A 14,475-nucleotide genomic window follows, 5' to 3' on the forward strand; every position below is an offset into this window, starting at 1 on the left:
ATAAACCACTCTTCATCCCCTTGGTAGAATATGTCTCACTGATCATAATTTCCCTGTCAATATCATCAAGTGTCCAAAAATAACACCAATCTACAATACTCCTTTAACAATTATCTTCTCACGAACCCGACTTCAAAATTCTTCCAGCTTTCACTAATTTTAACCACTCCAGAATTATCTTAACTGTTAGCACATCTCAAATATATTCCACTGCAAATTTCATCTTGCTGTCCATTTGATATCCACCATTATTTCATTACCGGCTTGGTGAACCATTGGACGAAGGCATCTTGGAAACTGGTGGTAATGTAACTGCCAGGTTCTTATGGCCTGGATTGGCCACTGTTGGAAACAGGATGCTGGGCCTGATGGACCCTTGGTCTCCCCCAGTATGGCATTTTCTTATGTTCTTATGTTCTTATGCCTTAAAATAATCGTTTCCTTTGTAGGTTGGGTGCCAACTGCCCTTCCGGATTATGATAAATTGCAGAAGGACCTGTGAGACTGGAAAATTGGGCATCCAAATGGCAGATGAAATTTAGTGTGGATAAGTGCAAGGTGATGCATATAGGGAAAAATAACCCATGCTATAGTTACACGATATTAGGTTCAATATTAGAAGCTACTGCCCAGGAAAAAGATCTAGGCATCATAGTGGATAATACATTGAAATCATCGGCACTCAAAAAAGCAAACAGAATGTTAGAAATTATTAGAAAGGGAATGGTGAATAAAACAGAAAATGTCATAATGCCTCTGTATCGATCCATGGTTAGACCATACCTTGAATACTGTGTACAATTCTGGTAGCCGCAGAAAAAAAGATATAGTTGCAATGGAGAAGGTACAGATATATATATAAAAAAAAAAAAAAAAAAAAATATATATATATATATATATATATATATATATATATATATATATATAAAATATTTATTTATTTATTTAAAGGTTTTTATATACCGATAGCCGTTTGCACATCGTATCGGTTTACAGAAAACTAAAACTTTTTGACAGTGTCATTAAACAGAATTTTTTGGCACTGCCATTACATAGAACAGTAAACTTTGCATACAATAGATAAACATCAGCAAACAGAAACTGGGTAACTATTTACAGGGAATGATGGTTCCTAAATTGGGAGCAGATGAAGGAAAAATTAACAAGCGTACATTGTGAAGGTAATACATGTAAAGCACTGTAAATATATAATGAAATAAACGGGGAGAAGGGAGTTGAGAGAAAAGTCAGCAGAAGCACATTGTAAATGGTGATACAAGGAATGCATTATACACCGCTTGGGGGGGGGGGGGCATCAGGAGGATGGTTGTTGAGGGAGGGGTAGGCCTGTAAGAATAGCCAGGTTTTTAGCTTTTTTTTGAATTTGGGAGTAGATGTTTCAGTGCGCAAGTCTGGGGGCATAGAGTTCCATAGGGTGGGGCCGGCCAGGGAAAAGGCTCTGTTCATTGTGGAAATAAGTTTATATATATATATATATATATATATATATATAAAGACATAGTTGCAATGGAGAAGGTACAGAGAAGGGCAACCAAAATGATAAAGGGGATGGAACAGCTCCGCTATGCGAAAAGACTAAAGAGGTTAGGACTGTTCAGCTTGGAGAAGAGACAGCTGAGGGGGGATATGATAGTGTTTAAAATCATGAGAGGTCTAGAACTGGTAAATATGAATCGGATACTTACTCTTTCGGATAATAGAAGGACTAGGGGGCACTCCATGAAATTAGCTTGTAACACATTTAAAACTAATCGGAGAAAGTTCTTTTTCACTCAAGGCACAATTAAACTCTGGAATTTGTTGCCATAAGTCATTTGATGGAGACCCCTCACCATTTTTGTTGCCCTTCTCTGGACCACCTCCATCCTTTCTCTGTCCCTTTTAAGATACAGACTCCAGAACTGAGCACAATACTCCAGGTGAGGTCTCAGGAGGGACCAGTACAAGGAGACTATCTCTTCCTTTTTCTTACTGGATAGTCCTCTCTCTATGCAGCCCAGGATTCTTCTGGCTTTAGCTATCGCCTTGTTACATTGCTTCACTGTCTTCAGATTGCTAGACACTATCACCCCAATGTCCCTCTCTTGCTCCATGCACAAGAGCCCTTAACCCCCCAAGACATACAGCTGTTTCGGTTTACCACCCAGATGCATGATCTGCACTTCTTGGCATTGAATCCCAGCTTCCATATCTTTGACCATCATTCAAGCTTCCTTAAATCATGTCTCATTCTCTCTACTTCTTACGACATGTCCACTCTGTTGCAATCTTAGGGGTAGATTTTCAAATAGCGCGAATTGGCCTACTTTTGCTGGCGCATCAGGCGCAAGCAAAAGTAAGCTGGATTTTAGTAGATACGCGCGGAGCCGCGCGTATCTGCTAAAAACCTGGATCGGCACGCGCAAGGCTATTGATTTTGTATAGCCGGCACGCGCCGAGTCGCGCAGCCTACCCCCGTTCCCTCCGAGGCCGCTCCGAAATCGGAGCGGCCTCGGAGGGAACTTCCTTTTGCCCTCCCCTCACCTTCCCCTCCCTTCCCCTACCTAACCCACCCACCCGGCCCTGTCTAAGCCCCCCCCTTACCTTTGTCGGGGGATTTACGCCTCCCAGAGGGAGGCGTAAATCCCCGCGCGCCAGCGGGCCTCTTGTGCGCCGGGACGCGACCTGGGGGCGGGTACGGAGGGCATGGCCATGCCCCCGGACCGCCCCGGGCCGTAGCCACGCCCACGTACCCGCCCCCAAAACGCTGCCGACACGCCCCGAAAACGCAGCTGCGCTCGGTCCCGCCCCCGACACGCCCCCCTCTGAAAACCCTGGGACTTACGCGAGTCCCGGGGCTCTGCGGGCGCCAGTAGGCCTATGTAAAATAGGCTCACCGGCGCACAGGGCCCTGCTCGCCTAAATCCGCCCAGATTTGGGCGGATTTAGGCGAGCAGGGCTCTGAAAATCCACCCCTTAGTATCATCCGCAAAAAGACAAACTTAATCTTCTATCCCTTCCACAATGTCACTCACAAAGATGTTGAACAGGACCAGTCCCAACACTGATCCTTGTGGCACTCTGCTTAACACCGTTCTTTCTTCAGAGTAGGTTCCATTTACCATCACATGCTATCTTCTATCCATTAACCAGTTTGTAATCCATGCCACCACCTTGGCGCTCACTCCCAAGCTACTCATTTTATTCACAAATCTCCTATGCAGGACCGTATCAAAAGCTTTGCTGACATCCAATTATATCACATCAAGCACTCTTCCTCAATCTAATTCTCTAGTCACCCAATCAAAAAAGTCAATCAGATTTTCTGACAGGACCTTCCCCTGGTGAATTTATGCTGCCTCGGGTCCAGTAATCCTCCTGACTGTAGATAGTTCACTAACCTTTCCTTCAGCAGAGCCTCCATTAATTTTCCTACCACTGATGTGAGGCTAACCAGCCTGTAGTTTCCAGCCTCCTCTCTGCTCCCAGTCTTGTGAAACAGGACCACACCCACTCTTCTCCTATCACTCGGCACCTCTTCTGTTTCCAGGGATCTATTGAACAATGAGGAGAGTGGGTGTCTTTATCACAGGTCTTATTCTGCCAGAGCCCACAGTTATCGATTTGTTCTTGGGTTTTTGACTTTTGGATGTAGACATTTGTGTGGGAGTGGTGGATGATGCACAGGATCCTGTAAAGCTGGGGAAGGTGGATGCCTGTTTGTTACATGTCTTATTCTATCAGAGCCCACTCTAATCCATTTTCACCTGGGTTTCTGCAATCTCTGTGAGAGATGGGTGTGAGATTCTGAATGGTTCAAGGAAGAGGAGTTTAATTGAAACCTAGACAATTCCTCTCTTAGATGAATGAGCTCCATTTTAACTGCAGACAGCTGAAGGCAAAAGAGACAACCTTTGATTCTCCAAACGATAGGCCTTTGGACATAAGCTCCACAATTGTTGCATTGAGTGAATGACATTTTGTTAATTTATCACTAATTCCTTAAAATTATATAAATAAAGGTAAAATTTAGGTTCTAGCAAGGATGTTTCTTAGGTATTTGAAGTAGGGATGTGCAGCCAAACGTTTTCGTTGCGTACGCGATCCGTATTCGTGGGGGGTCAATTCCGTTTCATGCGGAAGTATGGAGAATTCAATAAGTTGTCGATCTGTAAATACGTTACTACTAAATTAACTACAACCCCCCACCCTCCTGACCCCCCACTATGACATAGTGAGGGCAAAGGTAGCGCCGGCGCCATTTTGAAGATTGGCAATATGGCCCGCATGCAGGAGGTCGCTCCCGGACCCCCGCTGGACTTTTGGCAAGTCTTGTGGGGGTCAGGAGGCCCCCCAAGCTGGCCAAAAGTCCCTGGGGGTCCAGCGGGGGTCCGGGGGCGATCTCTTGCACGCGTGACGTCGGGAGCCAGGAACCAAAATGGCGCCGGCGCTACCTTTGCCCTGTCACATGATAAGGGCAAAGGGCCACCGGCGCCATTTCTCTTAACGCAGTCGTGGCCAGAGAGAGGGAGATTGCGCCGGGACTCCCCCACTGGACCCCAGGTAATTTAAAACATTTTGGGGGGGTTCGGGAGGGTGGGGGATTTGTTTTAAAGGTTCGGGGTGGGTTTTAGGGTTTTTTTGGTGTGCCGGTTTTCCCTCCCTCCCCCGATTTACGATTTTTAAGGATTTAAAAAAAAAAAAAAAACCACGACGATAAGATTTCCCTCCCCCCCCCAGCCAAAATTGATCGTTAAGACGATTGATCACACGATTCACACCCCTACAAACTAGTATTCTGAGTTCTTGACTTAAATTACACACTTGGAATTATGAATAATAACTTAGCAAGTATAATTCCACCTAGAAAAACAAGTGTTAGAGTTCCAGCAACCCCCAAAACAAAAGAACAGCAGAAAACAGAGTTTTGTATTATTTTTTTCTTGTCTAGCTTTATCAATCTCCCCAGACAGTTAGTAACAGAGCACAGTTATACAGTCTCTATTGAAAACTTCAACTATCCAGCTACCCACATGAGAACAGATCCAGGTGTAGAGCCTGTTTGGGTTTGGGATCCTGCCCTATCAGAACTGCTGCTTTGCTCTCTTGCACTAGTTCATGCCTCCTGTTTGGGAAATACAGGGGATTTGGGGGGAAAATTGTATTAAGGTGATTGCAATGCAATAAAGGTTGCTTAGTTGTGCAGATTTGTGAAAATCTGTGCACAAGTTTCCGCCACTTGGCCAGATTTTGAAATAATTGGGAGGGGGGGGGGGGTGTAATCCAGGCAGTTCTTAGATTACCAATAAGCCCAGGATTATACAATATCAAGTAGCTAAAGCAGGCTAGATGAAGGAAGGAACCATTCAAATGCAGCCCCTTTTTCTGTGGGGTCTGGAATGGCCAGCCCACTTGATACAATATATAATCACACTCTTGCTACAGCGTAAGAGGCAGTCCTTTGAGTTTAGATGATAATTTCCCCTAACTCAGGGGATTCCAGAGGGAGAGTAAGTCACCCCGCACTGGGAACCAAGAGGACTCCTTTCATCCCCTGGTTGAAAGAACCTACACCCTGGGAAGGAAGGGAAGTTGGAGAGCTAGCCCAGGTTCTTTTCCCAAAGAACTTATAAATTATTTTATGGCCCCATTTTTTATGTAACCCCAGGGATGGGGTTACATAAATAAAATTAAAAAAAAAAAACAAAAACATCCATTTCTGATGGGTTTAAAGGGGCTGGGGTAAATGGGGAGAGTACGGGCTATTAAACCTGGACTGTTTGAAGGACCTAACTCTCGCCTAGGCAAACTGGTGGACAAACTGATGAAATTGGCAATGGTATGGAAATGCACCAGTTGTAAAATACCCTGACATGAGGTTGAAACCGATTTACATGGCTATGCAGACATAATTTAGAAGGATATGGGAAGGAGGGGACTGAGGTGCCCCTATGAACATGGTACTTTATGTGGCCACACAGGTCACACAAACCAAAAGCCAGTCCTGTAGGTTATATGTGCAAAAAGCTCCTATTTAATCTGGTTCTTACATTCATATTGGACCATAACTTGTTTTAGGAAACCTCATTTAATGTATGCCCCAGTTTCCAGGGTATCTCTATCTAAGCACGTGGAGGAGCACAACTTGAGATTAACTGGAAATTCCTAAAAGTGAAACAGGTAAATAAACATACACCTAACATAGACTTAAACTGTACAGTATGGATATGATTTACTATGGCCTCATCTTGTGACACACTGGATTAAGCACTCCATTCATGCAAATGCACATTTCCTGGCAGTGATGGAGTTGCCCTGGAAATCAGACCTGTTTCTCTATAGGTAGAGCTATTATCCTGGAGTGCTTTTATTGATCTGTTGACTCACTTGTCTCCCTCTTTCTCTTCCTCTCCCTGCTCCCCCAGTGCTGTATCTTGTATCAGGCAACCACTGTATTTTAAGGGGTCTGAACAAAGGTTTAAAAGAAAAGATTATAGACAAGCTAAACTTGACCAGCTAGAAAGTCGATACTCCCTGAGTGGAGTCTGCTTCAAACATATAGAGGATCTGTCTGTTTTGTAATTATTTTTCACTTTTTATTTTTTTCCCTCCTTGCTTTCCTCTATTGTTTTTGTTCTTGTTATAATCTCAGAAATTATGAACTAGAAAGTATCATGCTCTCCTTTGATTTACATTGGTAACTAACCCAGGGGCTTCATCATCAGCCTATAAACTGTGGTGTGGTGTGGCATGAATCATGATTTTTTTTGGCATGTGCATGTTGAATGTCAACAAAGGATAAATTCATTTTGATGATTTGGGCAGATACCAGCCAATGACTTTCATCAACAATATGCTGAGAATTTTCAAATTGAGGGTAAGATGTACTAAACAGTTTTTCCCTTTTTGTTTCTATAGGAAAAAATCCTTAGTATATCTGGTCCTTAGTTGGCAGAAAGCAGTTAGTGAGTGTTATTCAATTGTGTGTTTTATAAAAATTGTTTTATTGTGTGAGTGTACAATTTATAGACTGCTTTTATTGTAACATTTTCAGTTTATGTGGTATATGCATTTTTAAAATAAATATAAGCAATATTCTATAAATATCCTATTAAATTAAGTCTGTCAGCCAATCATGTTGCTAGATTATAGACTCTTAATTGTGAACTGCTTATGTAGTCACTTGTCAGATGTAGCATGCATCTATTGTCTTTCTATAGTGATGTACCCTGGAATGGTATCAAATTGATTCAACAGAATTCAGATTTTCCAAAAACTATGCTTTCTATCTTAGAATTTACAAAATACTAAGAAAATCATGCTGAGTTACCATGAGGTCAATGTACTAATGCATCGAGAGATCCACGGAAATTGCCTAGTAATGCTAAATATTTTTCTCACAATACAGGGTTATTTAAACATATGTAAATTGACTTTGTGTTGCTTATTTACAGCGGTAAAGATCATGGAAAATTCACAAACTGTATTGCAAAAAAACTTAACGAGAACCCCCTGAGTTTTGTGTAAAAACAGTATTAACCTTGTGGACACTGGGAGGGTCCTGCAAGGCATTGTTCAGGCCCATCTGAACTTGTACACATGCTATTATACAGGTGAACTCCTGCCCAGATGGGTTCTCTAGTCTCTGGGTGAGTATTCAGCTCACAAATTATCTTATTTTGGTTTCTAGAAACACCGAAACCCCACAAAATCCAATAGCAATGTCGTTCCTAGAAATGTACCTACAGACCAAATACAAAAGAAATGCTGGGATCATCAATCATACACAGACAAAGAGCTAACAACTAAGGCTTATATTCATCAAAGAAAAAAAGGGTGGGAGTGAAAGTGTTCAGCCGGCCCCATTGCGGTGGTGCGTTTTCGCCTGTCGTGGTTGAAGCTGCGCCACACTCTATTGCCACCATAGTGCCAATAGAAAAGCTGGTGTTAAATCCAGCGCTACTGCCAGCGGTAACGTCCGAAACATTATTACCCACAGTGGTACCGCCACCTCATTACTCTTAACCCCACCCAAACTCCTCCCTAACCCTACCCTGTTCCCTCATTTTAATATTGCCATCACGATGCAGGCGTTATCACGTGCGGTAACGCCCTAATGCACACGATAAGGCCACATCACGATTTGATGAACGACTCCTTAAATAGTTTATTAGAAATAAGGAGGTAGATTTTCAAAGGCTTGAGCATGGACAAACCAGGAGATACGCATATCACTTGGACGTGCACAGGCAGTGTGGAATTTAAAAGGCTCCCAGTATGCAGATACAAATTTTGGTGTGAAAAAGGGGGGGTGCATGGGTGTACCTGATTTTCCCAATGACACCAACGCGTAACTCTTATGCGCACAAGCGCACGCCATGTCAGCTTACATGTCAGCTTTGGATGACATGTAAGTAAAAAAATAAGAGTCTTGCCTAGTCAATGGGATTTTAAGGGTCAAGGCAGGTAGAGGATAAGAAAGTCAAACTAGCTAGGGGAGTATGGACGTCCTTTACTTTAACTAGGTAAACTTGGAATGGCCTGGGGAAATGGGTATTGGTATTGGCATCACTGCGAGTCTCTATTAAAATCCTTCCACTCATGCACTGTGCACAACAGCCTTTCACCTCCCATCACATATGGCAAGGGAATTAGATTCAGTCGGAAACCAACAAGGACATTGAATTTTATGGTCTGGGAAACAAATATGCATGGGGGTAACTACTGATGTGGCTATTACTACCCTTAACTAATAAGCCTGATAGTTTTGATGCAGCTCCAACATTGATCTCTGCTTCAACAGTAAGAGATAATGGGGAATTGGACCAGACAGCAATAAACAAGGGCCCTGACTTTTATGGTTTGGGATACTGATAAGTATGGGGGTGACCTGTACGGTGCAGCAGATACTACCATAAGCTTGCTTCTATAAGCTTGCTTATAGAAACATTTCTATGTTTCTATAAGTTTATCCAGATAAATTTAAGACTGCTTTACAGCATGACCAGAGTTAGCCTATGTTTTCTGGCTAGTTCTGAATATCAGAATTTCCCAGATAACTAATTGACTAACTTAACTCCGTTATGCAATGCCCCTGGAATGCCCTTACACTTTCTGGCTATATTTTAATTGGATAATGAGTTATTCCACTAAAATGTAGCTAGATAAGTGGCAGAAATATTCAAAAGCTATAAAGCTAAATGCTCATTGAATATAGTCTCCATTTATTTTATTCTCTGCTTTTTCAGCACCTCAAAGTAGATTATATTTGGGTAGTGTCGGTATTTCCCTATTCCCACAGGGCTTATAATGAAAAAGGTGAATTTTAAAAACTTGACATGTACCGAAATTAGGAGATATATGAATATGTCGGGCCGGTGCACGCTGAGCAGATTTTAAAAGCCAGCCAGATACGTGCGTACTTTCCGCTGTGCACAGAAATGAAAAGTTTTTTTTTACAAGGGACGGGGCGTGGGCATGGTCCAGGAAGGGCAAGGGCATTCCAAGATTTAACCATGACATTTGTGCGTGAATACTTACATGCACTAGCATGTGGCAGGGATCCCCTGCCGTGTAACTTTACTTCTGCTATGGATGATGTGCAAGTTGTAAAACAAAAAATTCTAGGCAGATCAGCGGGGTTTTAAAAGTCGAGACTAACAGGGGAAGGGAGGCTATTAGATTAGGGGGATTTGGAAGTCCTATCTCTTAAATGGGCAAACTGGGAATGAACTGGGAAAACAGCCAATGGCATCAGCGCATGTGGCTTTTAAAATCCCCCCCACTTATGCAGTAGAAGAAGCATTTGAGCACACAGGTGCGTGTCCACTTTAATTGTGCACACATGTGCGTACTGTCAGGCTATTTTATAACATGCACACATATATGTGCATTTGTTATAAAATGACTGTGTCCCTCCCACTGAATGTGTGCTGGAATGAAATTCACTGTCCCTGTTTGTACCTGAGGCAACGTGACCTGCCCAAGGTCACAAGGAGCAGCAGTGGGATTTGAGCGCTGGTTTCTTTGATTCAGCGCCTGCTGCTCTAACTACTAGGCTACTCCTCCACCCCATAGTGGAAGGAGTTTCTAAAACTTTAAAACATTTTTCCATCGTGGAGTTAGGGGAGCATGGGTGGGGGGAAACATGAGGTTTCAAAGTGGGGGATTCTTTTTGGAAGAAGAGATGGTGGGGGGGGGGGGGGAGAGAGGGAAGCTGCAAATCTAAGTCCTGCATATTCACTGTGAATATCTTAGAACCCTGACTGGCTGAAGGTACCCCAGGACTGGTTGGAGAAACAAGGTAATAAAACATCTTTTTAATTGGTCCCATAAAAATCTATCACAAGTTATAAAGATTCAGCTTGAAAAATATAGCCAACTTTCAAAAATTGGCTGGGGAAAAAAAACAGATGAGAAAAACATGTTTCCTTAAATGAAACATATGAAATGATTCTTTAGCTGATGAAAACACCCCTGTCAGCTTCATTGACTCAATCACTGTATTTTATAGCTCATAGAGTCATTTTGACACCTTTAAAAGTTTTTAAATAACACCGTAATAAATGTTGGTTCTGTGACATAAAATTGAACATTTTCACATGCACTGCTTTATTGTAATATTACTTGCAGTTTCTGGGTTTCCATTTGATTACATATTAAAAATATAGGGGCGGATTTTAAAAGCCCTGCTCACGTAAATCCGCCCGGATTTACGCGAGCAGGGCCTTGCGCGCCGGCGCGCCTATTTTCCATAGGCCTGCCGGCGCGCGCAGAGCCCCGGGACTCGAGTAAGTCCCGGGGTTTTTTGTCGGGAACGTGTCGGGGGCGTGTCGGGGGTAGGGCCGATCAACGTGGCGTTTTGGGGGCGGGACGTGGCGTTTCGGGGGCGGGCCCGGGGGCGTGGTTTTGGCCCGGGGAGGTCCGGGGGCGTGGCCACACCCTCCGGAACCGCCCCCGGGTTGTGTCTCGGCGCGCCAGCGGCCCGCTGGCGCGCGCGGATTTACTTCTCCCTCCAGGAGGCGTAAATCCACGGACAAAGGTAGGGGGGGTTTAGATATGGCCGGGGGGTGGGTTAGGTAGAGGAAGGGAGGGGAAGGTGAGGGGAGGGCGAAAGAGAGTTCCCTCCGAAGCCGCTCCGATTTCAGAGCGGCCTCGGAGGGAACGGAGACAGGCTGTGCGGCTCGGCGCGCGCCGGCTGCCCAAAATCGGCAGCCTTGCGCGCGCGTATCTACTAAAATCCAGCGTACTTTTGTTTGCGACTGGTGCGCCAACAAAAGTACGCGAACATGCATTTTTTTAAAATCTAACCCATATTGCATATACTGTAAGTGGTGAAATTTCCTTTTAAGATCGCTATATGGAAGTCCATTGTCATACTTTTATCAAGACCAAAGAAAAAAATCATTGGCTTTCTTTCTGTCATTAATGCTAAAGATTCTTCTTAGTAACTGGAAAGTGGAAACACGGTGATCTTATTAGTGAAGAAGCATGGTGGAATTTGGTATGTATAACATAGAAGTATGACACAATGGTGGCTGCTAGCAGTAAAAGAGTCACACACTTTAGGGTGAATTTAAAAAGCCTGACGTGTGCGTTAATTAGGGAGTGAGTGAATAAGTTGGGCTCGCACACGCTGAGCAGATTTTAAAAGCCGGCAAGACACACGCGTATCTTCTGCAGCGGGCACATCTCGAAAGTTTTCAAAAATGGGACAGGGCGTGGGCATGATTTATTTATTTATTTAACACTTTTTTATACCGACCTTCATAGTAAATAAACCATATCGGATCGGTTTACATAAAATGATCTGGGTGGGGCATGGGCATTTCGGGATGTGAACCAGAGATATGCTCGTAAACACTTACATGATCCAGTGCTCACTGAGGCCCCCTGCTGCGTAACTTTACTTCTGCTATGGATAATGCGTATGTTAAAAAATAAAGAAAAATAGGCAGATCTGCGGCCTGGGAGGGAACGGAGGAAGGCAGCGCGGCTTGGCACCCCCTTGTGCGCGCCGATCCCCAATTTTATAACAAGCGCGTGCCTGCACACACCATGTTATAAAATTGGGTGTACGTCTGAAAATCTACCCCAAAATGCTCGTATGATATAAAATAGACTAAACGCGTATATGTACGCAAATTTTATATGAACACATGCATGTGCGTGCAAATGCTGCCTCTACCACGTAAGTGGGGGGATTTTTTTTTATAAGGATATGCACAGACATCATACCATGTTTTCCCAACTCATTCCCAGTTCACAAAGTTAGGGATAACACTTGCAAACCCCCCTACCTTATTAACTTCCTGTCCCCTTGTTAACCCCAACCTTTAAAACCATGCTGACTAACCTATAGGGGTAAATCCCGGGCTTACGCACGCTGGGCCAATTTTCAAAGGCCTGGCCATGCTCGTAAATCTCCGGGATGAGTGTAAGTCCCGGGGCCTCGGGAAAGGGGCAGGGAGGGGGCGGGGTGTGGCGTGGTTAGAGGCACTTGGCATAGCGGCCATTTGCCGCTGTACCGTGGGATCGCATGCCGGCAGAGTGCCGGCGCGCGCAACTGCAGGAGCAAGGATTTGGGGGGGGGGTTAGGATAGGGCTAGGGGGTGGCAGGAAGGTTAGGGGCAGGGGTAGGAAGGTTACTATAGGGGGTAGGGAAGTTCCCTCCCAGGCCGCTCCTAAATTGGAGCAGACTGGGAGGGAAGTGTGGAAGGCCGTGGGCGTCGGCGCGCTCAGGTTGCACAAATGTGCACCCCCTTGCGTGCGCCGACCCCCGATTTCATAGCATGCGCGCACCGGCGGGCGCATGTTGTGAAATCGCGTGTCCACGTTTTTAAAATCTACCCCATATTTTTTTGTTTTTGTACTTACACGCCATCCATAGCAGTAGTCAAGTTATGCAACAGGGAACCCCGGTGCGTGCCCGTGCATGTAAGTATTTATGCGCACAACTCTTGGCCTTCCCCCCCCCCCCCCACCCAGCACACCCATGACCCGCCCACACCTCGCCCCTTTTCCTGACCTTTTGACTTGACACTGGGAGATAGGCGCGCACCCAGGCGCCTTTTAAAATCCACGTGATTTGCGCCGGCCCCACTTGTGCGCATATCTCCCGGCTTTGGCATGCATAGGGCTTTTAAAAATTCACCTTTCTTGCTATTATGAAAATGAGACGCGGTTTTAACCTCTCAAAGTGACCCCTACAACTTTGAAGACCCCAATATCAGGATAGAAATATGCATTCATTTGAAACAAAGGCATTTTTTCAGAAGAAAATCAGCAGTGCCTCCAAAAAAAAATAAAAAGTTTTGTTTGCATTCAATTTCAGTAGTTTGTGCATGCAATTCGAAATTGTGGGTATATAAAGCCTAACTTGCTTGGATTATTATAGGCAGACTATACATGCTTTTAAAGAAATAAATAAATAAAGCCATTTTGAACTTGCACATTAAAAGCTGTGCCTGCAAATTGTTAATTTGTGTATGCAAAAAGGGGTGAATTTTCAAAAGTTACATACCTAAAATTAGCATATATGTGCATATGTAGCTTATACACGTATGTAACTATTTTAGAAACTTCAAAAGTCTGTTTTGGTTTTTTTTGTGTTTGTTTTGGGCACACATTTCCTGTTCATAAAAGGGGCAGTCTGGGGCAATGGAATGTAAGTTGCTATTGTTTTAATAGATTTACATGACTATATAGGTAACGCATTTGTGTGATTTTACGCTTGCTAATTATTTAGCATAATCGATGTCTGTTGTCTGACACTGGTTGCGTGGGATGTCTCAGTGGACTGGGGAAGTTCAGAGTGAAGAACTAGGAGGATTTCAATGACCTGGAGATGGACTGAGTGAACTGGTAGAGGTACCATCAAACCGGTACTTTCAATTGCTTGCGCATGTTTTACAATATACCACATATAAATCAGGGTTTTATGCATGCAAAAAATGTGTGTGGTTGTTTGAAAAAAATGTAGGAAAGGCACATGCTTTCAGTGCATTGCAGGTATTCGCACATAACAAACATACACACATATATTGAAGAGGGGTAAACATAAATGTATTTTATAATCTGCATGTATCCGATACTCCCAGGTTACAAAATACCATAGTAGATCTCCATGCAACCATATATGCATGGACATGGTGCCATGTGGAGTTGTTTGAAACTGATCCTTCCAACAGTTCTGCGGAACTGTGTGCACAAACTTCCAAACATGAACAAATAAAATAAAACAAGAACAAATAAAGAACATAATGAAAGCAAACTAAAATTCCCACCAAAATGAAACGAAACAAGCTGAATCAAAAATATTTATACTCCCAGCAGATCATTACATGCATGTCAACAACAACTACTTGATATTCCTTTAGTACGCCATGCTCGTCTCGACTGCATTAGGGAACATGTCTTTTCAGCTGCTGGACCTACGTTTTGGAACTCTTACCACTTCAGCTTCGTAATATTAAT

This window comes from Rhinatrema bivittatum, chromosome 8 (assembly GCF_901001135.1).
Source record: "Rhinatrema bivittatum chromosome 8, aRhiBiv1.1, whole genome shotgun sequence".
NCBI classification, from domain to species: Eukaryota; Metazoa; Chordata; class Amphibia; order Gymnophiona; family Rhinatrematidae; genus Rhinatrema; species Rhinatrema bivittatum.